We start from the raw sequence: 16,866 nt of genomic DNA, 5'->3' as shown, positions 1-16,866 counted from the left end.
GCTCCTTGCTCAGCAGGGAGCCTGCTTCTCCCTTTGCCCCCTCCCCCTGCCCCTCGCACCCCCAGCATGCTCCCACTATCTCAAATAAATAAATAAAATCTTTATTTTTTAAAAAGATTTTTTATTGATTTGAGAGACAAGGAGAGGGGGAACACAAGCAGGGGGAGTGGGAGAGGGAGAAGCAGGCTCCCTGCCTAGCAGGGAGCCTGATGTGGGGCTTGATCCCAGGACTCTGGGATCATGACCTGAGCCAAAGGCAGATGCTTAATGACTGAGCCACCCAGGCGCCCCAAATAAAATCTTTAAAAAAAATAAAAAAGAACTCTAGCATTCTCTTGCAACCTTTTATTATTTTTAAAAATATTTTATTTATTTATTTATTTATTTGACAGAGGGAGAGAGAGAGAGAGGGAGAGAACAAGCAGGGGGAGCAGCAGGCAGAGTGAGAGGGAGAAGTAGGAACCCCACTGAGCAGGGAGCCTGATGTGGGGCTCAACATCCCAGGACCCTGGGATCATGACCTGAGCCAAAGGCAGATGCCCAACCAACTGAGCCACCCAAGCGTTCCTTGCAACATTTGAAAGGAATTATAGATGTGTTAGACCTGAGAAAATTATTCGTGGCCCTGGCTGTTTCTTGTCCAAATCTAGTGATTGTTTTTCTTTAACTAGTGACTAAGAGGATAAAGATGGGTGGCAGGGAGAAATGCATGCTGCCTGCCATCTGCACTGACCAAGCCCCTTCTGCTAATGTATAATAAACACAAGGCCTGGCCAGATGACAGGCAGTGAGGGGAAGCAATTTAAAGGTGTATGATCCTTGTTGGATAAACAGGAGCCTGAAATGTCCATGGCACTTTAGAAAGCCTATCTGTGCACTGGAGAACTTTTTGGCATGGCTGAGGCTTTTTCTAGTAAGATGTTTTCTCCATAAGAGGCTGAAGAGTCCTAGAGCCCCCAGAGGGAAAGATGAATAAGCTGAGTTATATTAAAATGCAGTATTATTTATGATCACAGAGGAAGGTGAGGATACTTATGGTGAGGAGTTTGTGTGCTGTACAACAAGATTAGGAAGAAAATGAAAATCAGGGCTCAGTCAGTTAAGCATCTGTGTTCAGCTCAGGTCATGGGTCCTGAGATGGATCCCCAAGTCTGTGGGGCTGCCTGCTCAGCAGGAAACCTGCTTCTCTTTCTCTCTCTGCCCCTCCCCCTGGCTCTTGCTCTCTCTCGCATGCTCTCTCTCGTCTTTAAGAGAGACAGAGATAGCGACAGAGATAGCAACAGAGATAGCGACAGAGAGCAGGAGCAGGGAGGAGAAGGAGAAGCAGGCTCCCGGATGAGCAGGAAGCCCAATACTGGACTCCATCCCAGGACCCTGGGATCATGACCTGAGCCAAAGGCAGATGCTTAACTGACTGTGCCCCCCAGGTGCCTGGTTGGCTCAGTGGATTAAGTGCCTGCCTTTGGCTCAGGTCATGATCCCAGAGTCCCAGGATGGAGTCCCACATCAGTCCTGCATCAGGCTCCCAGCTCGGCGGGGAGTCTGCTTCTCCCTCTAACCCTCCCCGTCTTGTGCTTTCTCGCCCTCTCTCACTTAAATAAAATCTTTAAAAAAACATTTTAGGGGCGCCTGGGTGGCTCAGTTGTTAAGCGACTGCCTTCGGCTCAGGTCGTGATCCCAGGGTCCTGGGATCGAGCCCCGCATCGGGCTCCCTGCTCGGCGGGAAGCCTGCTTCTCCCTCTCCCACTCCCCCTGCTTGTGTTCCCTCTCTCGCTGTGTCTCTCTCTGTCAAATAAATAAAAAAATTTAAAATAAATAAATAAATAAATAAATAAACATTTTAAAAAATTTAAAAAAAAAATGTAAATCACTCTTAGTTCTTAACACAGAAATGCTCTCATCATTTTACTAGATAGCCTCAATTTCTTTCTATTCATGAGTATTCGTACATAATTGACATCAGGCTCTTAATGTATTTCTACATCCTGCCTTTTTTTGCTATTATATGCACAGCGTTTCTCCTTGTCACTAAAAATTATTCATCAATGTCACATCACTTTAGTGGATAGTCACGTAATAGTCTACTTTCGGTAAAATCCAATTGGTATAATCATTAGCGCTGCTCCTTTTTAATTTTTTGTGTATCATAAATAATGCCTTGCTGAACACCACTGTGTATCAGTCTTTCCTATTTTTTTTTTTAAAGATGTTATTTATTTATTTGACAGAGAGGGACACAGCGAGAGAGGGAACACAAGCAGGGGGAGTGGGAGAGGGAAAAGCAGGCTTCCCGCCGAGCAGGGAGCCCGATGCGGGGCTTGATCCCAGGACCCTGGGCTCATGGCCTGAGCCAAACGCAGACGCTTAAGGACTGAGCCACCCAGGCGTCCCTAAATAAAATCTTTACAAAAAAAGAGAAAAAAAGTCCTGCCTAACTGTTGTCATGTTCCTCCACATCCGTTCATTTCTTCAGGTACCACGGTCCTGCCAGACAATACAGGGTCCTGTGTACTAAACACAGACCCCATAAACTCCTCTGGAGCACAGTTTTAAACCCTCCATATAGGCTGTGAATGCTTTAGGGGCAGGGATCTTTTCTTGTTTATGTCTGGTCCTTGGGCCCCGGATGGTGTCTGATGAGAAAGTGCCAAGGACAGTGCCATCTAGTCCATAGATGTCGGACTAGGACTCACATTGTGTCACTCCCTACCTGAAACGCTCATGAACTCTCCTACTCTTGTGGCAGGAGTATAAGTGGTACAACCACTTAGGAAAACCTTATCTACGAAAGCTAGACACATGCCTGTCCTATCATGCAGCATTTTCACTCGTAGGTAGATACCAGACAGGAATGCTTACGTGTGTACGTGAGAAGACATGTACACAATTATAGGAGCATTATTTACCAGAGCCCAAACAAGAAAGTACCCAAGTGTTTGTCAACAGGAGGATAAATCAACTGTGATACATTCATGCAATGGAATACTACATAGCAATGACAGTGAATAAACTATTGCTATACAGACAACAGAAATGAATTTCACATAGTGTTGAGTTAAAGAAGCCAGACGCAAAAAAAGTATATACTGTATGATTCCATTTATATATAAAATTTCAAAAACAAGTAACACTAATTTGCAATGTTAGAAACCGGGACAGTGGTGACCCTTAGGACGGGGGAAGGATAGTGACTCAGCGGCACGTCAGGGGCTGGTGATAATTCTGATTCTTGATCTGGGTGCTCACCTTCATGGAGGTGTGTTCAGCTTGAGAAAATGCACACTTAAGATTTGTGTTCTATACGTTTTTCCTCAATCAAAAATCAAAACCAAAACCAAAAGAAAACACTTCCAAGACTCCTCAATGGCCTATATTGCCTGGCCCCTACCTATCTCTTAGACCTCCCCCAGCCCTCTCATGTCTTCTTGACCTGTCCCTGGCACAGAGCTTTCCAGACCCTCAGCCACACTACTCTTTCTTCTGGGCGGGGAGGCTGGGCTGCCCCTTGGAGATCAGAGAAGATATGTCACAACCTGAGGCAAGGGAACGCATATGAAAGATTTGAAGTACTCCTTAGAGGGCTCTGATTTGCTTTTTTTTTTTTTTCCCCTTTAAACAATTGGCCACAAGCCACACTGAAAGAGAAGAGAAATCCAGAGATTTAGAGTCTCCTCTGCGATTGTGTAAGAGACTCATCTATTGAGAGTCGCCCACTCATAGAGCAGAGGGTCTCAGACGTCATGCTTATGCAACTGAACGCCCTGGGGCACTCAGAATTCAGTCGCTTCAGCTCCTTGACTGTCAATTCTGATTGTATGTGGGGGAGTGGTACAAGAGACAAGCTTTAAGTCTGTTACTAATTTGGGGCCAATCAGTGCTTCTGAGCCTCATTTCCCCATCTGCAAAGTCAGATAATAACAGTGCCTGCCTTGGGGGCCCCGGGGATTCGAAGAGATAACCATATTAGGTGCTAAGTATGGTTTCTAGCACAAGGCTTGAGCTTCCTTCCTTTACTGAGCACCCACTATGTGCGAGTACTGAGGATATAGCAGTGAACAAGATAGACAAAATCCCTGCCCCGTAGAGCCGCCATTCTCGTGAGGGGACAGAGACAATGGGCTGACAGCAAGTAAATAAATACTAAGATAGGGGCCCTGAGGAGAAATAAAACAAGACAAAGGCACGGGGGCCCAGCGAGTCTGTTTTATATAAGGTGGAAAAGAAAGCCTTCTCTGAAAAGGGTATTTCCATTCCTAAGACCTTAAGGTAAGGACAAAAAAAAGAAAGTTACTAGAAGCTGTGTGCGTTAAAGAGTGGCTCCTGGTGGAGGGTACAGGAGCAAAGGCCCTGAGGCAGGTGTGTGCATGGCACAGAAAGAACACCAGTATGTGGCTGGGCAAGGGGTCCAGGGCCAGATAAATGGGGCCCAGTAGGCAGCAGTAAGGAAAGTTCCGAGAGGGAGACAATGATGGCTCAGTCCAAGGTGACAGCAGGCCCATGGTGAGCAGGGGTTGGATTCAAGATTGATTGATTGATTTTAAGATTAAAACAAATTTTTAAAAAAGATTTTATTTATTTGAGAGAGACAGTGAGTGAGAGAGAGCACTAGCAGGGGGAGGAGCAGAGGAAGAGGGAGAAGCTGACTCCCTTGCTGAGCAAGGAGCCCAGCATGGGGCTCAATCCCTGGACCCTGAGATCATGACCTGAGCCAAAGGCAAACGCTTAACCACCTGAGCCACCCAGGCCCCCCCCCCAATTTTTAAAGTAATCTCTGCATCCAACATGGGGCTCAAATTCACACTCCTGAGATCAAGAGTTGCACGCTCCACCAACTGAGCAAGCCAGCCAGACGCCTCTCAAGATATATTTTGAAGGTGGAGCCAATAGGATTTGCTGATGGCTCCTTTGTAGGGTATGGGAAAGAGAAGGGTAAGGGATATTCTAGTATTTTGGGTCAGAGTACTGGAAGGATGGGGCAGCCATCCCCTGAGATGGAGACAGCTGTGGGCTGAACAGACACATCCTGGAGGCAAAAGCAAGGATTCTGGTTCCAGGATGTTAACTTTGGGATGCCAGTAGACAGTCACAAGGAGGTATACATGTCTTGCTGGGGTTGTTAAACTCCCATTAGTGAGGTGGGATCACAGCGGATGCATATCGTTTGAAATAGCCTGAATGTGACCTATTTATGTCTTTCAGCCTCTGGTGCAGCTGAGCCTTGGCATGGAGAGGTTGCTAATCCTCTCCTCCCCTCCTCTCTGGGCCTCCCATCTGGTGCACCTTCCCCAGGTGTCAGCTGTGCTGGAAACTGCTCATCCCAGGCTCAGACATGTTGTGTGACCTTACACCGCCTATGGGAGGCGGTGGGGACAGGGCTTGAAACTCCCAGTGTCTCCCCTCCCTCATCCGCATCCGGGCCCAAGGAGGCTCCTGCTGGTGGCTAGGGCAGAATTGGGTGCAGCTGTTTGCTTTACAATGCGAATGATCGCGCCCACCCCCTCGGTGCTCCAGGGCACAGCTCCACACCTGTTCTCCACCCTCCTACTCAGGTGCAGAGAACAAAAGAACACCCACTCACCAAGGTCATTACCTTGAAGGGGGCGGGGAGAAAGACTGCAATAGGGAGAGCCCTCTTTGGGAAAGGGAGAAAAGCTCTGGGGAACGAGAAGCTTTGCATCAGCCCAGTTTAACACAACTTTCTTCAGTAATGAGAATGTTCTGTATCTGCGCCGCAAGGTATGACAGCCATCAGAAAACGTGGCTATAGGGGCGCCTGGGTGGCTCAGTCGTTAAGCGTCTGCCTTCAGCTCAGGTCATGATCCAGCATCCTAGGATCAAGCCCAGCATCGGGCTCCCCGCTCCAGCAGGAAGCCTGCTTCTCCCTCTCCCACTCCCCCCTGCTTGTGTTCGCTCTCTCGCTGTGTCTCTCTCTGTCAAATAAATAAATAAAATCTTAAAAAAAAGAGAGAGAATGTGGCTAGAGGACTTGAAGTGTGGCAGGTGTGACTAGGATCTAAAGTTCTGGTTTAATTTAAATTTAAATAGCCACTTGTGCCTAGTGATTGCCTTATTGGCCAGCACAGGTTTAACAGTTGGCTCTGGAGGACATAAGGATGATAATATGTCTAAGTAATAGCAAGTTAACATCTGTTGCGCACACACTTTGTGCCAGGTTCATTGCATACGTTCTCTTATTTACTCCCATCTGCTACTCTGTAGGAAAGCTCAGTTATTGTCCCCATTTTACAGATGAGGAAACTTGAGGATCAGAGTGGCAAAATAATTTGGTCGATTTTCCAGAATAAGGAAGTGCTGAAGGCTGAAAGGGAACACCCAAAATCCCATTTCCAAACCGGACTCAGATAAAATAAACCCAAAGACCCCTGCAGGCTTTGCAACTTCTAGCTCTCTACAAATGAATGGAGTGTGCAAATTGCTAAAGGAATGCAAATCAGCCTACAATTTGGGGGACAAAGCTCAGATCCTCTAGTCACACCCTGCATCTTTCTAAGCTGCGGGTGGGTGGGGGCGGAGGCTGAGTGACAAGGAGGGAGCTGGGAGGAAGGGAAATGCTGGGGGGCGGGGGGTTGTGGGCAGCCAGCTGGTGCCGGAGACTCAGGACATCAGCTGGCTGGCGGGCTGGCGAGTTCAGACAATGGGCGGGGGACCTGGTCAGAACCCTCCTCCCTCCACACCCGGTCCTATCCCCTACCCTGGCCAGCTGCCATGGGCACCTTCTCCTGTCTTGGGCAAGGCCTGGGGAGCAGGAGACCTGAGGGGCCGATGCAGGAGGCCGGGGAGGTCTATCTTGAATGACCTAGAGTGGAGTGAGCGGCGGGGATGGAGGTGGAAAACAGGAAGTTGGGAGCTTCTTTGGAGGGCTCCTTAGTGCCAGACTTTTTGCCGGGGACTTTGCAAACATCCTTGCACTTGCTCCTCCCACAGTCCCCCTGGTTTTAATAATAATGATTATTATTAACATTAACAGAGTAACCCAGTGACTCAGCCCACCTGTCTGGAATGGAAGGTGTTATCTCAGTTAATCCTCAGGACCACCTAGGGAACCAAGGGCTTTTATTCTCTCCCTTTTCCAAAGGAGGAGCCTGAGGCCCAGAGTGGTTAAGTGACTTGCCCAGCATAGAAGACTTAAAAAACGTCCCCTCTTCACCCTAGTCTCCCACCCTTACTTTCAAGTTTTATTTTGGGGTTTTGCAAATTATAGCTCTACCCCTGCCCCACTGTTTTGTACTGTTTATGAAGTGTTTACACCCTTTAACTATTGAGAAGAAGTAAGAATGTTGTTTGTGACATGATACTTATATTAAGTTCAAATTTTAGGTCTGTAAGTGGTTTTTTTGAATGCAGCCGACTTTACCATTTACATACTGCTTATGACTAATTGCTACAACAGCGGGCAGCCTATGTTTTACTATCTGTCCATTTATAGGGAAGGTTTGCCCACTCCTACCCTACCCCTGGCTCCAGAGGGAGGCTGGAGACCCAAACTCACAGCCCCCCCTGAGGGTCTTCCTCCTTCTGACATTCCCTGACCCTCGGCTACTATTGACCCTAGCTACTATCGACCCTCCCTTTCCATCCTGCCAGCAGGAGTGTGCTATGGTGTTCATGCATTCATTCCGCAAACAGGTCTGGAGCACCTGCCATGTGCCAGGCACTGGTCTAGGCATAAGGGACAAAGCAGATGTGGTCCTTATCTACAGATATCAACTGTCACCCAGCACATCTCTAAATACAAACAGTGCAGAGTGCTGTGAGCAAGGTGTGTGGAAGTTGAAGGGCATTTGACAAGAGAGCCAAGTTAATCTGGCCATCAGGGAGAAATTCTTGAAAAAGGTAATGGTAACATTCAAAGTCTGAAAAATTAGGAGGGTTCCAAATTGTAGGGATCCCCTTTTAGACTCCCTTCCCCATTTCAATTCCTTTTTCTCTCCTCAGAGCCTAGATCTGGACTCAGATGAAACCTCAGGCTTAGGGCATAGGGGCACAGCTATAGAGAGGCGCTCCCCTCTCCTTCCTGAGTTGAAGTATTGAGTCCAGGCAGAAGGTAGGTGGATAAGTTGGCAGTCACTCTTTTAAAAATGATTGCATGGTACCTTTATGTAGTAAGTATAGCAGTTTATTCATTGTGTAACTGATTCATCTGTAAACACTGAGCAAATATTTATTTATTTTTATTTTTTATTTTTTTAAAGATTTTATTTATTTATTTGAGAATGAGAGAGAGCACATGAGAGGGGGGAGGGTCAGAGGGAGAAGCAGACTCCCTGCCGAGCAGGGAGCCCGATGCGGGACTCGATCCAGGGACTCCAGGATCATGACCTGAGCCGAAGGCAGTCGCTTAACCAACTGAGCCACCCAGACGCCCCGAGCAAATATTTATTGAACATCTACGGTATGCCAGGCACTGTTCTAGACCTTGGGGATACAGCAGTGAACAAGACAGAAAAAAAATTGCTGCCCTGGTGGAGCTTCTCACATTCTGGCACGGGAGGCAGTAAATAACGTATTGGGTATGTTAAGTGGTGACCACCATCATGGACAAAAATAAAACAGGAGCAGGTGGTGGACACACCCTTTGAAATAGGGAGGTAAGAGAAGACCTCCCTGAGAAGGTAACAGTCTGGGGGCGCCTGGGGAGCTCAGTCCGTTAAGCACCTGCCTTCAGCTCCGGTCACGATCCCAGCGTCCTGGGATCGAGTCCCACATCGGGCTCCCTGTTCAGTGGGGAGCCTGCTTCTCCTTCTGCCTGTTTTTTCCCCTGTTTGTGCTCTCCCTCTCTCTCTGACAAATAAAAAAAATTAAAAAAAAAAAAGAAGAAGAACGTAACAGTTTGAGCAGAGAGCTGAGGATCTGTGTGGGTGTCTGGGGGGAAGCATGCATTGATGGAATGCTAAGACGCCATGAAATTCGAATCAATAACATTCTCAAGTCATGAAACTCTAAGTAATAGAATTCTGGGGCCATGGAATGCTAATCAATACTTCTCTGGGTGCCATAAAATTCTAATCAATAGAATTCTCTGGTTGTGAAATTCTAACTAATAAAACTCTGAAGCCATGAAATTCTAATCAATCAGGAAACCTCCCTGGGGCGCCTGGCTAGCTCAGTCAGTAGAGCATGTGACTCATGGGCCCAGGGTGGTGAGTTCAAGCCCCACATTGGGTGCAGGGCTTACTCAAAAATCAGTCAGTCAATCAGGAAACCTACATGTGAAAGCAGGTAGGGAGCAAAAATCTCAGTGATCAGTGGGAATTAACTAGGTGAAGGGAGGAATATCATGCCCAGGAGGAGAGTACAAATAGCATGTTCAATGGTCCTGTGGCAGGAGGGCAGAGAGGTTGGGAGCTGGAACCTGCCCCCTACCCAGTCATTCAACTGGTAAGACAAACTGTTGCAGAAGGATCTGTTTCTTTACCTTTGAGCCATGACACGAGTTTCAGCAGAAGAGAAGCTGGTAAAAATGATGTGCCTGGGGGCACCTGGGTGGCTCAGTAGGTTAAGCGTCCCGATGACTCTTGATTTTGGCTCAGGTCATGATCTGGGGGTCCTGGGATCAAGCCCTGCATCGGGCTCCCTGCTCAGTGGGGAATCTGTTTGTTTCCCTTACCCCCTTGCTTCCCCCCATCCGCACTTGCTTGCTCTCTCTTTCTTTCGAATAGGTGAATACATCTTTAAAAAATAATAATAATATGCACAGAGGCACGTCGGGGCTAGTCAGGCCCCAATTCCAGGTCTGCTTCCAATCAGACCTCTCTTCCTACTGCGTGGAATGAGAGGACTCTGGAGTGACCGAATCTGGGCCTCAGTCCTACCTCTTGCCCTTATGAATATTAGCTATAAGATGGTATTGCCCAAGACTGCTTCTCCCACCCCCCACATTTATTATTCATTGCTCCATCAATATCATTATTAAAAATAGCAATGGCTACTACTGACTGTGTCAACCATGAAACCAGGTGATCTATAATCATTGCTGCTCAGAGTATGGTTCCTGGATAGTGTTTGTTCCAAAATCATCACTGTAAAATATGTAAGAAATGAAGAGTGTTTAGAAACTTCTACGATAATTTGACATTGCCGGGACATCCAGGCACATGACTATTTTTCCAACATTTCATTTTCCACGTATTGTACAAAAAGTATCAGTCCACAGTGGATTGGAAACAATAAACTGAAAAGAAAAAAAGAAACAGTAAACTGGTCCCTCATCACAGATGGTAGAAGCTCACTTTATCCACGTTATCCTTTTAAAACTCACAAGCCTTGTGCAGCTGATACTTTTTTTTTGAAGATTTTTATTTATTTATTGGTCGTAGAGAGAAAGAGAGCACAAGCAGGGGTAGCGGCAGGCAGAGGGAGAAGCAGACTCTCTGCCGAGCAAGGAGCCTGATGCGGGACTTGATCTCAGGACCCTGGGATCATGACCTGAGCCAAAGCCAGATGCTTAACCAACCGACTGAGCCACCCAGGCGTCCCTGCAGCTGGAACTTCTATTATTTCCACTTTCTGGTTGAAGGAACTGAAGCTCAGGGAAGTTGCATGAACATGTTGCCCAAAGCAAGTGGCAAGGAGAGGCTTCTACGTCTGTCAGAAACAGGAGGCTGAACTCTTGGGCACACCTCCCTGCTCCCTCACCACCTCCACCTCTCGGCCCCCATCTGCCATCTGGGTTCCATAACCCGTTTATTTTAACTCGACAGGTGCCCACCTCTTCCTCCCCTGACTCCTAATGAATGGTGGTTCCAGCCCAAATACCTGCCCTGCTCCTTTCCCTGCTACTCCCACCCTTCAGTGTCTTCCCTTGCCGCCATCTAGATGAGCACTCTCCAACAGAAGTCTCTGAGACTATGGGGACATGCTGTATCTGCTTGTCTGGTACGGCAGGCATTGGTCGCATGTGGACATTGAGCCCTTGAAAGGTGGTTAATGTGACAGGGGAACAAATTGTTAAGTGTCATTATAAATAACCACATGTGGCTGATGGCTATTGTATTGGATCGTGCAGATCTAGAGAGGAAAAAGTGCAAACCTCACACAGTACTCAGGGCCTTTGGTTTTGGATCAGGAACTTGCTGACTGACCTCTGGGGTAATAGTCACAAAGAGAGGGCTTTGGAGTCTAATAGATCTGGATGCAAATTTGTGTCCGCAAGCTGTGTGGCACTGGGTAAGTTACTTAACCTCTCTGTGCCTTCAAGTCCTCATCTGTGAAATGGGACTAAGAATTCCTACCTCCTAGGCTTAATTAGATTTTACTTACAATCCTTAGGATACTGCTTCCACTGCACACCAAATTGTGCTGCTTAGAGACAGCAAGATGGAGTCACTCATGTCAAGCAGTCACTCATGCCAAGGAGTGACGTAATGAATCAGGAAGGCAGCCAAGGGCGATGAGCTGAGAATAGATATCACTAGAACCAGAACACGCTGGTGGCCCTCAGAACTGATAACTAGCAAAGCCAAGAGGGTCTGGAAGAACCAAGAAGTGATAATCACTAGAACCAGAAGAGGTCTGGAAGGGCTAAACACTGATCAAATTCCTTTAAAAAGAGATGATTTCTGCAGCAAACTGTCACATTCTCCAGACACTGACTCTTCCAAGTCAGACCCCATTAGAAAGGTAATTGCCCAAGGCCCGACTGATCTCTGAAAATAACAGAGATCCTCCACTGCCTGAACATAATGAGCAGTAAGCGCCGAGAGCTGACCTGGGACCAGATCCCCATCTCAGGCTCACAGACCGACTTCGGGTTTGGTTAGTTAACTTCTTACCCTTGTGGTATCCTGTTTGTTGCATGACTTTGTATTGTACTGTGTTTTGTGTGATGGGTATGAAGCCAAGTTAAATGTGATATCCTTGACCTTGAAATCCCGAACCTGCTTTACAATTATGTTGATTTTGCTTTATGATTGAATAAAGCTGACATTGTGGAAAGACAGCTTGTGTCCTGGCCTCTGTAGCCTCAGCTCCATGCTTCTGGGCTCCTATTCTATCCTCTGTCTTTTCCTCCCCCTGCATCTGTGCAAACTGAGGCTCTGAAAGGGTTTAACTTTCCCAGAGTCCCTCAGGAAGCATCAGGCAGGGTAAGGTCTAGGTTACCAGGTCTCTCTTCATTCTTTAGCTTCTACCACCTGGCAGCTGTGTGACCTTGGGAAAATTCTTTAACCTCTCTGAGCTTGGTTTTCCCTTTTTCAAAATGAAAAGAAATCAGTCTTACCTCACAGCATTCTTAAGGGAATTCAATGATTAAAGGAGAAAATGTTTGTTGAGCATACTGATAAGCTCTCAAGGTCAGCAGTTGCTGTTGTTGCTCTCTTAGTACTGTAATTAGTTGAACTGTAATAATAATTATTATTCATAATTATTCCAGCCCAGGCCTCTTTCCCTATTCTTTATTTATTTTCATTTTTTAAAGATTTTGTGTGCTCTACCAGCTGAGCCGGCCAGGTGCCCCTCCCTTGCCTTTAAAGAATGATTTGTGGCCTGAAGCTCGATTCTAAAACCTAAACAGGTTTCTATTCCCCTCTATGAAGGCCTGAAGTCTAAGCTGCTTACAGGAGCAAGTGCTGGGAATCTGGAGGTGAGGATGACCCAGGGCCACCTCTTTTTTTTAAGATATTATTTTTCAAGGGGTGCCTGGGTGGTTCAGTCCGTTAAGCATCAGAGACTGAGCCCAGCATCGAGCTCCCTGCTTAGCAGGGAGTCAGCTTGTCCCCCTGTCCCTCCCTACCCCACCCATGCTCCCTCTCTCTCTCTCTCAAGTAAAAATAAATAAAATCTTAAGAAGAAAAAAAAAAAGAGGGCGCCTGGGTGGCTCAGTCATTAAGCAGCTGCCTTCGGCTCAGGTCATATCCCAGGGTCCTGGGATCGAGCCCCACATTGGGCTCGCTGCTCAGCGGGAAGCCTGCTTCTCCCTCTCCCACTCTGCCTGCTTGTGTTCCCTGTCTCGCTGTCTCTCTCTGTCAAATACATAAAAATAAAATCTTTATAAAAAAATGTTTTTTTAAGATTTTGTTTATTTTTATGTATTTGACAGAGAGAGAGAAACAGCATGAGAGGGGATAGGGTCAGAGGGAGAAGCAGGCTCCCCGCTGAGCCGGGAGCCCGATGTGGGACTCGATCCCAGGACTCCCGGATCATGACCTGAGCCGAAGGCAGTCGCTTAACAAACTGAGCCACCCAGGCGCCCGACAAAAAAAGATTTTATTTTTAAGTAATATCTACACCCAACATGGGGCTTGAACTTATAACCCTGAGATCAAGAGTTACACGCTCTATGGACTGAGTCAGCCAGGTGCCCCCTCTTTTTTAAAAATTTTAAATCCAGTATAGTTAACATACAGTGTTATATTGGTTTCAAGTATACAATATAGTGTTTCAACAATTCTTTTTTTTTTAAGATTTTATTTATTTATTTGACATAGAGAGACACAGCGAGAGAGGGAACACAAGCAGGCGGAGTGGGAGAGAGAGAAGCAGGCTTCCCGTGGAGCAGGGAGCCCGATGTGGGGCTCGATCCCAGGACCCTGGGATCATGACCTGAGCCGAAGGCAGATGCTTAACGACTGAGCCACCCAGGCGCCCCTGTTTCAACAATTCTGTACATTACTCAGTGCTCATCATGATATATGTACTCTTAATCCTCTTCACCAGTTTCACCCCTCCCACTCCCCTCCAGGGCCACCTTTTGATATGTATATATGTGTGGGCTGACTTGGCTCTTTTGGGAACCCACAGGCAAGTGTGAGTACCTGGTACCTGAGCCAGGGCCTACAAAAATGCCTTGGGGCTGGCTGGGCCTGGGAAGAGGCTTTGGGGACCCAGGAGACCAAGATGCAGATCACACAGCTGCGGAAGCATCAGCAGCCTTGGAAGAACGTGCCCCTGATCAAGTTCAGAGATGCTGTGGAAACTGCAACCCTGCAGGCTCCCACTCATGGTGCCCAGTGACCTTGTGGCAGGTCAGCCTCAAAGTTCCATGGGAAGTCACATGGGCTGTGCCCACAACTGGGAGGAGAGGGGTACACAAAGAGGGACAGCAGAAAAGTGGTCTGAGGAATTCCTTTATTCCCTGGGAGGCAGAGGGGGCCAAAAATGTGCACGAGTGTGGAGTCCTGGTGTGTTCTGGTTTCAAATTCTGTGTCCCCCATACACAGATTGCGAGTTCTGATTCTGTAGCCCCACAGACCAAACAGCAGTATTTGGCCAGCATTATTAACTTCGTGACTTTGGGCAAAACTCCTGATTTATCTAAGACTCCATTTCCCAATCAGTGAGCAAGAAGTATACCTACTCACTGGGGTGTGAGGACCCCGAGTGTAGTGTGGTGCCTGGCACATGGCAAGTGCTCATTAAAGATTAGTTATTGTTACCATGGAGTTACTCGGACTTTCTGATCTGCAAGGCCTTAATCTATTGAACTGTTGAGATCAGGATAAGGTCACAGGCAAGGCAGTGAATTATAGAGGCTTAGAGTTTCAGCTCTGGGATCAGATCCCATCTCTGCCTGGTGTGCCTATGGGCAGGTTCCCCTACCCTCTGAGCCTCCACTTCCTTTTTTGTATAATGGGGAGGGCTTTAAAGTTTGGAAATGCCTGGTCCTCATTAGAGGGTTAGTGGGTCTCCCATTTTCTTCACCTACCTTCTGCTTCCCAACTTTTTGTAGGCTGACGAATTGACCTTCCCCCACCCCCAGATTTTATTTAATTATTTGACAGAGAGAGAGAGCACAAGCAGGGGGAGCAGCAGAGGGAGAGGGAGAAGCAGGCTCTCTTCTGAGCAGGGAGCCCAATGCGGGGCTCAATCCCAGGACCCCAGGATCATGACCTGAGCCAAAGGCAGATGCTTAACCAACTGAGCCACCCAGGCACCCCTCTTTTTTTGTTTTTAAGTAATCTCTATGCCCAACATAAAGCTCAAACTCATGACCCCAAGCTCAAGGGTCACCAGCTGAGCTAGCCAGGCACCCCTGAGTTCCTACTTTTAGTTCTTTTGGGTATATACCCAAAAGTGAAATTGCTGGATCATATGGGAATTCTATATTGAATTTTTCAAGAAATTGCCATACCATTTTCCATTCCCCTTAGCAGTGCTCAAGGGTTTCAATTCCACATCCTCACCAACTCTTGTTAGTCTCTGTTTTTTGGGATAATAGCCAACCTAATGGGTCTGTGAAGTGCGCTTTTTTTTTTTTTTTAAATTTCTTTGTGGGACACCTGGGTGGCTCAGTCGGTTAAGCATCTGCCTTCAGCTCGGGTCATGAACCCAGGGTCCTGGGATGAGTCCCACATTGGGCTCCCTGCTCAGTGAAGAGTCTGCTTCTATCTCTGCCTGCCGCTTTCCCTGCTTGTGCTCGATCTTTCTCTGACAAATAAATAAATAAAATCTAAAGATAAAAAGATTTATTTATTAGAGAGAGGGCATGAGTTGGGGGGTAGGGCAGAGGAATAGAATCTCAAGCTGACTCCCTGCTGAGCGCAGGGCTGGCTCCCACAACCCATGAGATCACAGACCTGAACCCAAACCAAGAGTCAGAGGCTCAACTGACTAACCAAGTGGACTGAGCCACCTAGGCACCCCTGGGCTTTTTTTTTTTTTTTGTAAATACCTTAATGCAAATCATCTTGTATGCTTTTCTGTGTTTAAAAAAAGAAAACATTCCCAGAGCTAAAGGAAGAAGGGCAGGTCAGACTCAACTCCATAACCCAGGAGTTAGGTCTGTGTGGCATTGGACTGCTCTTCCTGCCACCACATCGGGGAGTTTGGTGGTTTCCATAAACGCCTCAGGTTTGGGGTTTCCACACATCACATGCATGTTTTTATACCCAGACTTGTGTTTATACAAGCGTGCTTACTAAAATCATACACAATATTATTCGTGTGTTTTTAAAAATGTCATATATGTCCTCATATATGTCCACACCTTTCTGCAACTTGGTTTTTCCACTTCACCTTATGTTTTCAAGATGCATCCATTTTGAGTTCATTCCCTTTACATGCTGTAGAGTTTTCCACTGTATAAAGAGACCACATTTCGGGCGCCTGGGTGGCTCAGTTGGTTAAGCGACTGCCTTCGGCTCAGGTCATGATCCTGGAGTCCCTGGATCGAGTCCCGCATCGGGCTCCCTGCTCAGTGGGGGGTCTGCTTCTCCCTCTGATCCTCTTCCCTCACATGCTCTCTGTGTCTCATTCTCTCTCTCTCAAATAAATAAAATCTTAAAAAAAAAAAAAGAGAGACCACATTTCATTTGTTTGTTGTCAGAGAGGTATTTGCCAAGGTGAGCAAACCGTTTGCCCAAACAAATTGGTCTGCAAGAATTTCCTGGGGCAAATAGTGAAGTTACTTACTGGTTTCCAGTCCTATCTTTCCAGGCAAGAATTTCCTGGATCAGATAGTAGAGTCATGTTAACATCAGGGGGCTGGGGGACTCCCCACTCAGGCCCAGTAGTTGAGTAACACTGAGGACGGTTGTCTAGGTTCTTATGTTTACCCAGTCCCCTATTGATGGGCATTTAGGTTATTGCCAGTATTTTGCTATCACACCCAATCCTGCAATGATACTTTGTGAGACTTCTCTGGGGTCCCCACACAGAAGTGCAATTGCTGGGTAGCAAGATGTGTGCATCTGCAATATTCCTAGAGCCCTGTGTTCTTTCCGGCCCACCTCCCTGACTCCCAGAAGAGGAAAACCTCCCTCCTCAACCACCAGAACACTTGATCTTAGTCAAAAGGCCGAGAAGCGATCAGCCACCAGAACAGACGGCAGGAACTGCCAGGGCTTTGCCCACACCGGCTGCCTGCCCGCCTGCCCACCCTCCCGCCTTCCCTTGTTCTAGCAGATTAAC

This window comes from Neomonachus schauinslandi, chromosome 10, assembly GCF_002201575.2.
Source record: "Neomonachus schauinslandi chromosome 10, ASM220157v2, whole genome shotgun sequence".
Taxonomy (NCBI): domain Eukaryota; kingdom Metazoa; phylum Chordata; class Mammalia; order Carnivora; family Phocidae; genus Neomonachus; species Neomonachus schauinslandi.
This window is presented reverse-complemented; position numbering follows the sequence as displayed.